The sequence below is a fragment of the Dreissena polymorpha genome, chromosome 5 (genome assembly GCF_020536995.1).
Source record: "Dreissena polymorpha isolate Duluth1 chromosome 5, UMN_Dpol_1.0, whole genome shotgun sequence".
NCBI lineage: Eukaryota > Metazoa > Mollusca > Bivalvia > Myida > Dreissenidae > Dreissena > Dreissena polymorpha.
Genome location: NC_068359.1, coordinates 26950428 through 26965198, shown reverse-complemented (window position 1 = coordinate 26965198; position 14771 = coordinate 26950428). Strand labels below are relative to the sequence as shown.

The 14771-nt window shown below is 34.0% G+C and overlaps 1 protein-coding gene across 1 annotated transcript in view; it reads left to right on the top strand.

The window, feature by feature from the left end:
* LOC127880588 (uncharacterized) overlaps positions 1-14771 on the top strand; it is a 49081-nt gene that overhangs the window by 27326 nt on the left and 6984 nt on the right. The gene's annotated exons all lie outside the window — the stretch shown is intronic.

The window sequence follows — 14771 nt, the reverse complement described above, 5'->3', positions numbered from 1 at the left end:
AAGTCTAAAACACTGTTCCAGTAAACATCAAGAATAAAATTAAAAAATAGAAAAAAAATAAGTTTCAACAGGACTCGAACCACTGACGCCTGGAGTCGTGGAGAAAAAGTCTACCGCTGAGACCAATCGGTCATCTGTGCTCATACAATGACTGATGTATTTTATATAAGCAGTCATCGTAGTTTCACAACATATAACGACAACAACAGAACTCTCAAAATTATGTAATCGTTTCGCGCTGCAACGCTTTATAATGTTCATGTTTTTAAATCGTCAAAAGATGCATATAATGGCTATTTTAGAGCATGGTAAACGTTCAGTATTACTGTTTCCTCACATACATCATAACAAAACGAAAATTTGCAAATCCGAATCAACTTTTTTATCTTTGTCAATTTACCAGAACGTGAAAAGGTCTCTTTAAACCTGAACATGGAGTGCTGATGGTGACAAATCGTAATCATGTAGTCATTATCTAGGCCGAGTTTAAATCTGGGTCTCATGTACAAAAAACTCGATCACTAAGTTTATTCATAAAATAGCATTGATACTACTTTAGACGCCACATTTTTTACTAATTCATGATGCTACCTGAAAATATTGCCATAACACACCTGTACAATGGTGTTGCTGCATTTGTATTGAGCCTTGCTCTGGGAAAACGGGGCTTAATGCATGTGTGTAAAGTGTCTTTCATGACTAGCCAGTCGAGTCAACACAGGTCAATCAGGGCAACACTTTCTGGCTTCACTGGCTTTTCGCCTGTGTGGATTGCCAGTTTTTCCAGAACGATGCTCATGTGTTTATGTTAATATATAATATTGACACATATACATAGCCATTGCAATGGCAGAAATAGTCAATTATACAAATATGTACATACATTGTTCATATATTTTCTGTTCACATGTTTCTTGTTGAATTTGGCTGTGTTATTTGACTCTTCATTCATATCACAATTCATATGCATTTTATAAATGTATACCGAGCACTATACTTTATTTCACTGGAATTTAAGGTATACTGGATTTTGAGCTTCTGTTAAAACTGTGCTGCATTCTTATCGAATTTTACCATTTAAAATCAATAATTCTTTAACGGATCAATATATCGGAAAATTAACACCGGATTCGGATTCAGCGAGCCAAATTCATATGGATTTCACTATCTTATTGTTTGATTTCGATGGAGCGAGCGAACGAGCGAGCGAGCGAGCGTATTTCGTGTGTGCACGTAAATAGGACGTTTGTATGAAAAGGGTGCTTAATGCAAAACTTATTTTGCTTATAACTTTTTTATTTTTATCATTTTTCAAAAAAAAAAATCAAACTTTTAAACAGCACTATAAACTGTTTATGTTTTAATATAAACACAAACTTTGAATTTTTTCGTTATATGATACATATGTTTTTTTTAATTAATATTCTTATTAATAACTTTTGTATGTTTGAGTTGTTTTCAAATTTGTTTTCAAACTTTTAAACAACACTGTAAACTGTTAATGTTTTATTAAAATTGTAGTTTTTCAAGCACAAATAAAAAAGTTATGCGTTAAAATGTATTTTTTACTATTAAAGTGATATTATGCAGATTCGTTCATACGACACAAAGACACTATTTTGTTTTCCGGATTATTTCGGCTTAGAGGACTGGGTGAGTTATGTAAGATATCGAGTATAATAAATATTTTGCATAAACAACTGGTAGCAAGATGGGTTGCAGATAATTGCTCAGTAACCACAGTTTAACTAACTCTTTTGACCTGACTTTTTTTTAAACTTAAAGTGTGACCCTTACAGTTGAGGTTTGGAGACGGACGATACACGCTAAGCGCCGTTTTCTGATGGTGGTCATAAAGACTTTTCAAACACAAAAGTGCGAACGAACTTACACTATTATTTAAGGGCTAACTGTATCCGATAATTAATACCAAAATCTTGATCCGAGAAACTAAATGACTGATGGACTGAGTGAGTGACTGTGTGATTGAGTGACTGACTGAGTGAGTGACTGACTGTAAGTGAGGGAGTGAGTGATTGAGTGAGTGACTGACTGAGTGACTAAATGAGTGATTAGTATGCATCTATTTCAAATGTATTCTTTTCTATTAAGGCATTATTCCCGCGAATATATCTATTCATACGACACACGAACACCATGATAGTGTTCATGTGTCGTATGAATAGATATCGTTGCGGGAAATTAAAATGGAATTAAATATGCAAAACAATAATAAAAAACGAGCATTTTGGTATATACAGACATCTATTTTACCAAACCTGGCGCTGAAATTTCGGCAATTGCCACAAGGAACACTGATTTTTAACTGATTTAGTTTATTTTACGAAATAATGTACGAAATTTTTGTTGATTTTGAATAGTAATGTAACTTTAAAAGGTTGCTGCATTCTTATCGAACGAACGGCACAATTTAACATCAATAATTCTTTAACGGTTCAATATATCGGGAAAGTAGCACCGGAATCGGGTTCAGGTAGACAAAATCACATCGATTGGACTATCTGATTGTTTTATTTCACTGGATTTTAAGGTACACTGAATTTTGAGCTTCTGATAAAAGTGTGCTGCATTCTTATCGAAGTTTACCACTTAAACTCAATAATTCTTTTTCGGATCAAGATATCGGAAAATTAACAACGGATTCGGATTCAGCGAGTCAAATTCATATAGATTTCACTATCTTATTGTTTGATTTCGATGGAGCGAACGAGAGAGCGAGCGAGCGTATTTCAATTGTGCACGTAAATGGGACGGTCTATGAAAAGGGTGCTTAATGCAAAATATGTTTTGATTATAACTTTTTTCTTTTTTCTTTTTTTTTCATTTTTTTTCCAAACGTTTAAACAACACTATAAACTGTTTATGTTTTATTAAAAAACAAAAAAATATTTTTTTTGGTATTATATGATATATATGTATTTTTTTTATTTTTTTTTTCAAAATGGATAACGTTTGAACGGCTTTAGATATCTTAAAAATTCCAACGAATTCGTCATCAGCGTGGTCATAGGCAAATAGATTTAAACATCTGTTTGTTTAGTTTTAAAGTAATATTATTTTTTTTTTACTTTCAAACAAGGTTATGGTTCAAATGTTACGGACATAACATTCCGCATATATCGCTTCAATATCATGTTCTTAATTCTATCAAACAGTTTTTGCAATACTATTTGTAGCTAGCGCAAGATATAAAGATATAAATCAGGAGTAAAGGACTTGCTTGTTTTTGATAGCGAACAAGTAGTAAAAAAAAAAACACCACTATAATACCGTGCGACAGGTTTATAGCAAATCCATCTTTCAAATGGCTTTCTCCACTACCCTGATACTTTCATCTGTGCACCAACAGCGTCCTGTGTCGCGGTCCCCCAATGTGTTGCAGGCGTTTGTGGAAAAGCTCTGCTATTTGAAAATAATGAAACAGTAAATATGCAACTTTTAATAAGTGCTTTACATAGAACAATGACGGTATGGCTCAAAATCAATATACAGTTTACACGATTTCAATTATCTGAGGATTGTAAAATATACATGTTTGAAAAAGCAGATAAAGACAGAATGACGTATATATAATAGTCAGAACTATTTGCTCTGTTTCTGTATGTTTCTAATATTTGATAAATACATAATTAATCCTCTATAGTATACTGGTTCTGTCAAAGGCATATCTAATATAATCATAGTTGGATAGCAAACTATTTGTCAGGGACTCCACACTTCATTTCTAAAAAGGTAATGTGCGTTTTTTTAAATATAATGCTGTACACAAATGGATACTAGAAGCATTTTAGAGAAAAAAAACACACTAGATGCACGTAGGAAAAGCGTAGTATAACTAATAACAAATGCCAGACTCGTAAAGCCCTTTGAAGTAGTGTTGCCTTAAAGACACCTAATGTGCTGCACTATGTAACTGTTCGTAGTCGGGGCACACACATGCATAACATTAGTAAATTTGATAAAATGTGCATGAAAAACATCGTAAATCCATTCAAGCAATAGTTAGATTTTTTTTAACTGAATTAAGTACATGTTTTTTTTACAATCTGACAATGTACATGAATGTCAATAGCAGAACATTTTACTTAAGCTGGCGACCAAACAATTTAACAAAATTCGTATCTTTTTCAAATGTCGATTACGTATATGTTGACCCAGTGGGAATGTTTTATCAGGAAAGTTTTCAACAAGATAAATTCTCTGAGCTTAAGAGTACAACGTTATTACAACTTAATACCAAAATCGGGTGAAGAACACTCAATATACAATTTTGGTTAGCGTCTTATCAAGAAAACCCACCGCACACGATGCTACTTTATAGATAAAAGCTTGCAATTAATCAGACACGGACTTTATTTCAATGCTGTGCCATCTCGGTAAAGCTGTGATTGATCACGTACGCCTACATGATAATACAGGACATGTTTTTAGTGGTTTAACTTGCTTGCTCTTTCTTATGTATTTAGTAGCAGGACCAGGAGTATTATGCCTGCGCTGTATACATAGGCATTCAAAAGATGTGTGTGATAGTTTGTAATAGATGACTTTATCATACTTCAATTTAAAAATAAAATTCATGAAAATGAGGCCTTTATGTTTAAATATATTATACTAAGATGCACAGTCTGACAATAGGTGTATCAATATAATATCTGTATAGTATTATGAAAGTTAATAAGTAATTACTTTTTAATAAGTCGACAAAAAAGTCCCATACAATCTATATTAACAATTAACACAATCTAAAGATAATTATCTCCCACTGAAATTTCAAAAGAAGTGCAACCAAGTGTTCTCCTATTTAAGCGTGATATGATATCGTTTTTTAAAATTTAAATTTTAGTAATGTTTTAACTTTTATATATCATTCCAATTTAATTTTATCTTAAGCATGGAAGATATCTAGAGGAAAAGGAAAACAATATTTTGCCAGATGAACAATCGAGTTTTATAGTGTGTATGCATACAGAAAAAAATGTTAAAATAATCTACTTTCTGTGCTTTTGTTCAAATTGTTTGAGAGAAATGTTTCCAATATTATCAAATGCCTGAAATGTGTTCTTAATTTCTTTGAATTTCATTTGAAAATCTTTTGCCATTTCAATTAGTTACGAAATTATCTGTTGGAGCCTTTAACGATCTTTTGGAAACTGTAAGGTCCACTATAAGAGTAGACATACTGTTGGATGGCACTTTGGTAAACTTTGAGATCATAACTGTTATTTCCATATATTTGTGTTTTCTTGAAATAATACAATTCTGGTGTAGTATTGTGTTGTGGGGAAAGCCCAAGAACCCAAAGAAAACCCCACAACCAGACTTAATCACTGCCAGGTGTGAAGAATGTTTACAAATCTCCAACACTAACCGGTCACCTAAAATCAACAAGTTATTGTCAGTCACGGTCAAATCATGTATCGCAACCGTGATTGCAATTGTTGTGTAGATACGGTAGGGTTCGTGTAGATAACGTATAGATAACGTGTTGGTCCGTGCTTTTCATGTGCTATCTATGTATCTGCCCTGTTGGTCCGAGACCGTAAGCGTGAGTTTGATAAAAGAGCGATATTCCCTCTAAATACCAACATTTATTTTAACTATTCAAAATTGTTCATTCTTTTGAAGCAGATGTGTATCTAGTAAAATGTTATATTGATGAACTCGTTAAAACACATTTGTATGAGCAATTACACAAGCAATACATATTTGTCAATCAACAATGCAATGAATACTTTATCAAAGATAAACTTATTTTCTATATGAATGTACTATATACAGCGTCAATATGCCCCTTTTAATCATTTGATCAAAATATGGAATTAAAATAAAACGTTAGCATAAACTATTTAACCAATTAAACGCTTTAAATGTTATAAAGTGAGATTATACGATTTTGTCAAATATTTATGATTTTTTTTATATAAAATGTGTCAAAAACTTATTCGAAATATATTTCAATAAAAATTAAAATAAAAGTTAAGAAGACCAAGTGTCGAAAAATGCGAAATAATCCAGATATTTAATTCTGAAATCGAATATGTCTGTACAGTCGAATTCGCCATCATGTATATCATGCATGTAGGATGTGAATCTAAATTTAGTTTTACGGATCATTTTAATTTCCTGCAACGATATCTGTTCATATGACACACAAATACTAACTTCGATCCTAATAAAAAGACGAATGATTCGATTATTGTAGGAAAATATGTACGAAATATCTTCGTCACAATCGGCTCGGGGCACTTATTTGTCTTTGCTGCATTTTATAAAATTCGTCGTCAATATATAATTGTTCTTGCCTATTTTGTGTTATTGTAACATATTTTTATAAATATATTATAATTTAACACATATAAAAATCGTATAATCTCCTTTTAACTAATATAAAATGTATCAAAAACTTACTCTACGTATATTTCAATAAAAATTAAAACAAAAGTTTAGAAGAACAAGTGTCGAAAAATGCGGAATAATCCAGATATTTAATTCTGAAATCGAAAATGTCTGCACCGTCGAACTCGCCAGCATGTATATCATGCATGTAGGATGTGAATCTAAATTTAGTTTTACGGATCATTTCAATTACCTGCAACGAAATTTATTCATATGACACACGTTTACTTACTTCGATCCTAATAAAAAGCCGAATGATTCGGTTATTGTAGGAAAATATGAACGAAATATCTTCGTCACAATCGGCTCGGGGCACTTATTTGTCTTTGATGCATTTTATAAAATTCGTCGTCAATATATAACTGTTCTTGCCTATTTTGTGTTATTGTTACATATTTTTATAATATATTATAATTAAACACATATAAAAATCGTATAATATCCATTTAACTGTTAACCACTGTAAAACGGTCAGTGTGACAGTACAGTTTGAAGCCACCTACTACCTCCCCACGACTCACGCGACAATAATACTAGCTAAAGTTTGGTTTCGTAACAACATGATAGTTATATTATATAGTTACATTGTTAACTGGTCCTTGGTAAAACACAGATGGGCCGCATATTAGTAGAGAGATGACCGCACTCTTAGTTGTACATCTTTTTTGCTCCTCTTAAGTTTAAAGTCTTAAAAAAATGAAGGGTTTGAACTTTTAACCAGCATTTGTGTTTGCAGAATAGGTTTCTATATTAGCAGTGATAAACTAAATATTTTTACTTGCTAATAGAAAGTGCAGTTTGTTTTTAACTGCAAGACTACATAAAATAGAAAAGGGGGCTTCCTTTTCTCAGTCAGATAATGAGAAAGGTTGGGGTTTTGTTCATGACGTTGTATGAGGTACCTGCAATATGTACATTTCTCATTCCGACTTTTACTGTGAAAAGTGTGACAAATTATTCTTAGGAAAAGTTTTGACTTACATGATTAATTGTTTACAGGACATAGTGTCCTTGGAAAGGAACTTCTAAAATCTGAGAAGTAGCAGTTTTGAGAACAATTGTCTCAATTACTCTACATTTGCCCTGTACTTAACCGGTAACCTGTATGCGGCTGTATATCAGACAGGTAATGTCAAATTAATATTTTAAATTGCATCCCACAAGATAGCAGGTCTGATTTATCTTATCAAAACCTGATACAGCAATTGGTTGATCTGAAGTGGACAAACTATCGACAGTCTAAACCTTATTTAAAAAGAGCGTTTACTTAACGACTTATAGGACTTCAAAGGCATCAATGTTTGCATATGAACCCAATGAAGGAGGTCGCTTTTAGCTTACCATAAAAACTCTTTCTATTATGTTACCTTCACGGTGAATGAATTAATTTTCAAAAAGAAATTGACTTGACATGTGTGCTACTTTTATAAGATGCTTCTTAGATATCCTTTTAAGTGACAAGCTCACAGGTAATACACCCTGGTGTACAGTCAGAGGGGAAACATTCTATGATTCAATTCGAAAAGCAAACATATGTTAACATATGATTTTATTCTCATTTAGACCTTACTACATTAGTACTTACTTGATCATGAAGGACAAATGGTGAGCTTTCTGATCACCCATGTCCGGCGTTGTGGGTTTTGTGGTGTTTGGTGCCACCTTTAAGCTCGTTAGCATTCTTGAGGACACATTGTTATCTAAATCTTTGATTTCAAGTTTTGTTCGAGTCCATTGAGCTTTAACAAAGAAATGGGCCTTTGAATTTATATTTTTTTCTGACATAACCCTTTAAAGGATGTTTTTCCGAAACATTTTTTAAATCACATAACGATAATGACTGTCCACCAACACTCTTGTATGTATCTTGTGGCATTTAGCGGTGCATCTGTGTACGATCGACATATATATAGTGAAACATTTGCAAACTCTCAAGTAGTCACATTTTTAGTCCAATATTCATGAAACTTGGTCATAACATCTGTTCTTATGATAAATGGGCCGAGTTTGCAACTGGGTTGAAAAATAATCTAGACCACCAGGTCAAATTTAAAAAAGGCTTGTTTACACTCAATAAGTCACTTTCAGTTAATTCTGCATGACACATTGTCAGAACATACATTTTCTTCTAATAACTTGGCATAGTTCGAAAATGGTTGTTGTCGATTGAGGTTCGGGTAGTTGTCATTAAATGGCTAAAGTGAAACCTTGTTAATAGTCTAAAAACAATTTTTAATTGTTTTGATCCTTTGGGTCTCAGGTGAGCACCTTAGGGTCAATTGCACTTTTTTGCAACTAAAGCCCCAAGTTTAGCTCAATTCTACTTGGCTTTGTGGAATTTGCTTGAACGATCACAAGTGAAACAACTTCATGTGCAGGTGATAGAAAAGAAAGGAATCTTTGCTGTTATCTATTTTGGAAGAAATATGGCACTTTGTCATTTCTATATCCGTGGAAACAAAGTGTGTGGCTGGAGTCACCTCTTGGGTCGACTGGGGGTCCAGGTGGTCGGTCAGTTGATTGGACTGTCACGCTGCACATATTTACTTTGTGATGAGAACTTTTCTCTCAGTTTAGTTTTTATTGGTTGGTGTATTTCTGCATATTTTTTGATGAGCTTTGTAACGTTGAGACAACTTTTGGATACTCTGTCAGTTTTCTGTGATTTAACAAGTCATTTTTTAGATCATTGTATAAAAATAGCGTAGACAAAAAAAAGCTTCAATAGTCTAACGAAAAGCCATTATATCTAAAATTCGTTGTACTGTTCATAAAATCTCATTCAGTGTAACAAATTTTGCATTGTATTTTTAGATATGGTCATAAATGTGTTGAAATGAACAAATAATCATAGGATAACTTGTAAAACGTTTTTGAGACACTTCAGTTGTATGTTGTTATATAGTTATTCATATAAATTAGAAAACATTATTTTCCCAATAATTTATGAAGCCACTGTGAAGTTTTGCATGTTTTTTTACATATTTGCCCCAAGTATTATGGCAAAACTGAATACTTGAACAATTAACTGTTAAACTATAAGGGGTGAGATTTTTCCTTTTTGTTTTACACGGCGTTTCAAAATACCTGCTTATGTAGTATGTAACCATTAACTTTACTCTTATCTTTATGCTAACGCGGTACTTTAATCTAGATAAGCAGACGATGTATTCCATAAATCAATCTTACGGAGGTTCCGAAGATAGTCGATGTATCACGATTGGTGGTACTTAACACTTATTTAGTTTTCAGTGTTGATTTTAATTACTTTGACTGATTTACTTTTTAATCTAACTATATGCTTGTGTTTCATGGACTTCTTTTCAGAAATATACAGTAACAATTTAAACGGAAGAATTTCTAATTGATACACAGAAAAACATCTAGTAAATACCCTCATGTGATTTGAGAAAGTAGCATCACATATTACAAACTACAAATCTTGGCAATGCACCTTAAACATAAAATGCCAGGGTTTATAAGCGTCTGATTAAGTTTGAATGTTTATGCAAATACTAATATACATTTAACATTCAATTTTATTTTCTAATTTACCATGCCCTTTTATTATCTCCATGCTTTATGAAAAGAGTGGGGATATTGTGGTTATCTCCGCTGTCTGTCCGTCCGTCGGTCCGTCCGTCCGTCCGTACTGGCCACTATCTCCTCCTCCACTATAAGCACTAGAACCTTGCAACTTACACACATGGTAGCTATTAGCATATGTGCGACCCTGCACTATTTGGAATTTTGATCTGACTCAAAAGTTATGGGGTTTGGTGTGGGGCCTGGTCATAGATTTTCACTCATTTTTTTTCTTATTTTACATTAACTTCTTCATTTCTACACCTAGTTACTTCAAATTGATACTGAACATCTCTTATGACAATACGGTCAATCTCAACTATGCATGGCCCCATTACCAACCCTGGGGCGCCCCGCCCACATAGACCACGCCCACCCACAATTTTGTTTTAACATAACTTCTTCACTTATTCACCAATTGACTTCAAATTAATACTGAATATATCATGGCCAAGATCCCGAGCTATTTCAGCATAATAACAATCAAAGCCATATTGGCGGTCAACACCCCGAGCTAATTTATAATTAAATTCCAAGCCAGATTGGCAGTCAATACCCCAAAGCTATTTCAGCATAATTAAAACCCCAGCCAGTTTGGTGGTCAAGATCCCAATCTATTTCAGCATGATTGAAACCCAAGCCATTTTGGATGTCAAGACCCCGAGCTATTTCGGCATGATTAAAATCCAAGCCAGATTGACGGCCAAGACCCCAAGCTATTTTAACATAATTTAAATCCAAGCCAGTTTGGTGGTCAAGATCCCAAGCTATTTCAGTATTATTAAAACCCAAGCCATTTTAGGCGGTCAAGACCCCAAGCTATTTCAGTAAAAATAAAATCCAAGCCAGTTCAGTGGTCAAGATCCAGAGCTATTCAGCAAATCCAAACCAGATTGGCGGTCAAAAGCCTTGTTATTTTAGCATAAGTAAAATCAAAGCAAGTTTGGTGGTTAGGATCCCGAGCTATTTCGGCACATATAAAAATCCAAGCCAAATTGGCGGTCAAAACCCCAAGCTTTTTCAGCATAATTAAAAACTAAGCCAGTTTGGTGGTCAAAATCCCAAGCTTTTTTCGCATTATTAAAATCTAAACCATTTTGGATGTCAAAATCCCGAGCTATTCCGGCATAAAAAACATCCAAGCCAGATTTGCGGTAAAGACCCCGAGCTACTTAAGCATAATTAAAATCTAAGCCAGATGACCCCAAGCTATTTCAGCATAATTTAAATCAAAGTCAGTTTGGTGGTCAATACCCCGAGCTATTTCATCGTAATTAAAATCCAAGTCAGATTGGTGGCCTTGACCCAGACTATAAAGCATAATTTAAATCCAAGTCAGTTTTGTGGTCAAGATCCCAAGCTATTTAAGTATTATTAAAACCCAAGCCATTTTGGCGGTCAAGACCCCTGGTGTTCAGCATTTTCAAAATACATGCCAGTTTGGTGATCAAGATCCCAAGCTATTTCATCATCATTAAAATTCAAGCCAGTATGGTGGTCAAGATACCGAGCTTTTGCAGCATAATTAAAATCTAAGCCAGTTTTGTAGTCAACACCCCAAGCGATTCAGCCGTATTAAAATCTAAGCCAGTTTGGTGGTCAAGATCCAGAGCTATTTCAGCATATTTAAAATCCAAGCCACATTACCCACCCCTGGGCCCCGCCCACATAGGCCACACCCACCCAAAATTGCATTTTCATTCGTCCGTTCCTGCCACTATCTCCTCTATTCGCTATTAGCACTAGAACATTGAAACTTAAACACATGGTAGCTTGCGGCGTGGGGATACGCGTAGGCCTCTGCCGCGCCATTTCTAGTTTAAACATTTTGTTTATTGGAAATTATATACATATAAGTAGTGTTATTCAATACAATATACGGTAATTCATAAAAAAAATGCAGTCAATGAGAGTGCATTAATATATTAAGCCCAAGTCTCGTCAAATGGTTAATGCAGTGTGTTTGAGAAATACACGCCATACGTCCTGGATTGTTCGGAATTGTCCAGGAAATGAGAAACGTTACCAGCAGTCCCGGAAATGTGTCAAATGTCCCTAATTTTAAACAATCCGCATAAACAAGTACCATATCTTAGGCTTAACTGCACCTCGAATCTGTGTTCCCACTAATCCGCAGCGTCTCCATGACAATGCCTATCCGAATAGATGACTACGCTTCGTGTCAAAATCGATCAATTAACAGGGGTCCAGTTATCATATCGATTGTCCCACGTTTGCAGACAAACCGAAAAGGCGGCATTGTTTAATGTGGTTGTTCATTGGCTTTAATAAACTACGTTATAATTTCCCGCTGCGTAAGGGAAAAGGAGTTGTTCACACATCTGAAGTCCAGCATCGTTGAGTAAAAAAATCAATGCAGGTTATGTTCGCATGTTTAACCGACAAAGAATTTGAGTAAAAAAATAAGCATATACAATCGTCATCCTGCATAAACACTTCGTAGCGCAGAGAAATTTTTATGCGGCCTGAGATACGCCCATGCTATTCCTGCAGATGATGTGACATGTACACAAACACAATTTGGTGCTCTTTTCTAACACGAAAAACACGTGGCTTGTATCTAGTAACGAAAGAAGTAATGTTTAATTGACGATACTAGATCTAGTGTATTTCGGATAGGCTTTCGAACTTAGCAATTTACGATGTGAAAAAAATGCGTACCAAAAATGCATATATGTCTATATATATCGCTTTATGTATTTATGTCCCAGAATATTCCTGGTGTCAGTGTGTTGAGTGTGAAATGCAATCAACCCAAAGATTAAATAGACAAGCACATTAATATTAAATGCTTCCTCTACACATATTTGGAACCTGTATGTGTATATCAACTGTAAGGGCAAAGTACACATGGTTTAATCATACCATGTTCTATAAATGGGAAAACAAATAGATAAAGTCAGATACTATTTCAATTATCTTGCGTTCACTTCAACTTATGATATGCATTATCTCATGTTGTAAAATCATCTGACACGAATACAACTTAGACAGGTAAAATGCTAGAACATCCATAGTGCATTATGGGTTATCATCCACATTTTTTTATCGAATTATCTTTGGTCAGATTGTTTACTTTAAATATTTGTCTTAAAGGGACCTTTTCTCAGATTTCGGCATATATTGAAGTTTGTCATTTAATGCTTTATATTGATAAATGTAAACATTGGATCCAAAAAGCTCCAATAAAAAGCAAGAATACATTAAAGAAAGAAAAAAAGTAACCCTTAACTGGGCTCTAAAACTGACCCCTTGAGTATTTCAATCGTATCGCGTTGCCACACTATATTATTTTCAGGTTTTTAAATCGTCAAAAGATGCATATAATAGATATTGTAGAGCCTGGTAAATGTTTAGTATTACAATTTCCTCACAAATATCATAACTACATTAAAAATTTGCGAATCTCATAAAATTTTGTTAAATTTGGTCAATTAACCAAATCGTGAAAAGGTCCGTTTAAACTAAGATAACTAAAATATAAGATTGAATCAGCTAAGTAACAAACAAAATATAAAACAGTCTTTGTACTGTTAATTTTACTCTGTTTTAAGGGTGGTAAGTTTGTCATCAGTACTTTTACATTTTCATGTATAATACAACAATTCAGTCAATGTGTTTGCTGTATAATACAACTACATGGGGTCAATGTGTTTGCTGCATAGTACAACTACATGAGGTCAATGTGTTTGCTGCATAATACAACTACATGAGGTCAATGTGTTTGCTGCATAATAGAAATGAATCAGTTCAATGTCTTCCCTGCATAATACAAATATTCACCCCCACCCAGCACCACTTTACGCAAATGCATTTAACACCATTTTCCAAGAGCACAGTTGGTTTCTTATTGCAGGACGGCAGTGAGCTTGTCCAGGAAATTGAGAGAGACACATCGTCGCTTTATTGCTACGTGTTCGTGAGAACGAGATCTTTAATATGACGTAATCGGATTCAATATTCAGTCGTCACAGAACAAATTTTTCGATTCCACTTTGCTCTATCTCCCACATTTTAATAAGTGAGAAAATAAAGGTAATACATTTAAATGCGTGTTTTTCTGAATAAAAATGGTAGTTAGAGCACTAAATCAATCTCGTCTTTTTATTAACCAATTAAGCGGTTGCGCGAACCAAAGTGTTAGCTGGGTTTATCACTTTAACATATTTTTTTAAGACCATGAAGCATTTTGATTAAACACTGTATTTTATACAGTTCTTGATTGTGACGATTTTAAAAACCATGTTCAAACGCGAAACTAATCACATATCAGCTGTGAAATACATGTATAAAAGTGTGTACTTCTTTGATTTTATTTATATTAACATTTTGGAGGAATGGCGGCCATTGTTGCAAACCGACAAAAGCTCTACTTATTATTGGTGCGTTAAGGTTGATGCTTAAAGTGTTGTCACAGATTAATTTTGCAGTTCGCACAGGCTAATCAGGGATAATACTTTCCGCTTTTATGGTAGTTTGTGTTTAACAGAAGTCTCTTCCTAGTGGTTAATCCACTTTACACCGAAAGTGTTGACTCTGATAAGGCTGTGCAGACTCCACATGCTAATCCGGGACACTTCACAAACATGCATTAAGAATTGTGTTTCCAAAAATGGGTACACAAGTTTATTGTCTACACTTTTTATCTTGCCTCAATTTAAACTGTAAATAATTGTTTTATGTGTATGGATGTATTGTATAAGCGTGTTTGTCTTTGTTTTCATAGTTTTATATGTTCATGTTATTTT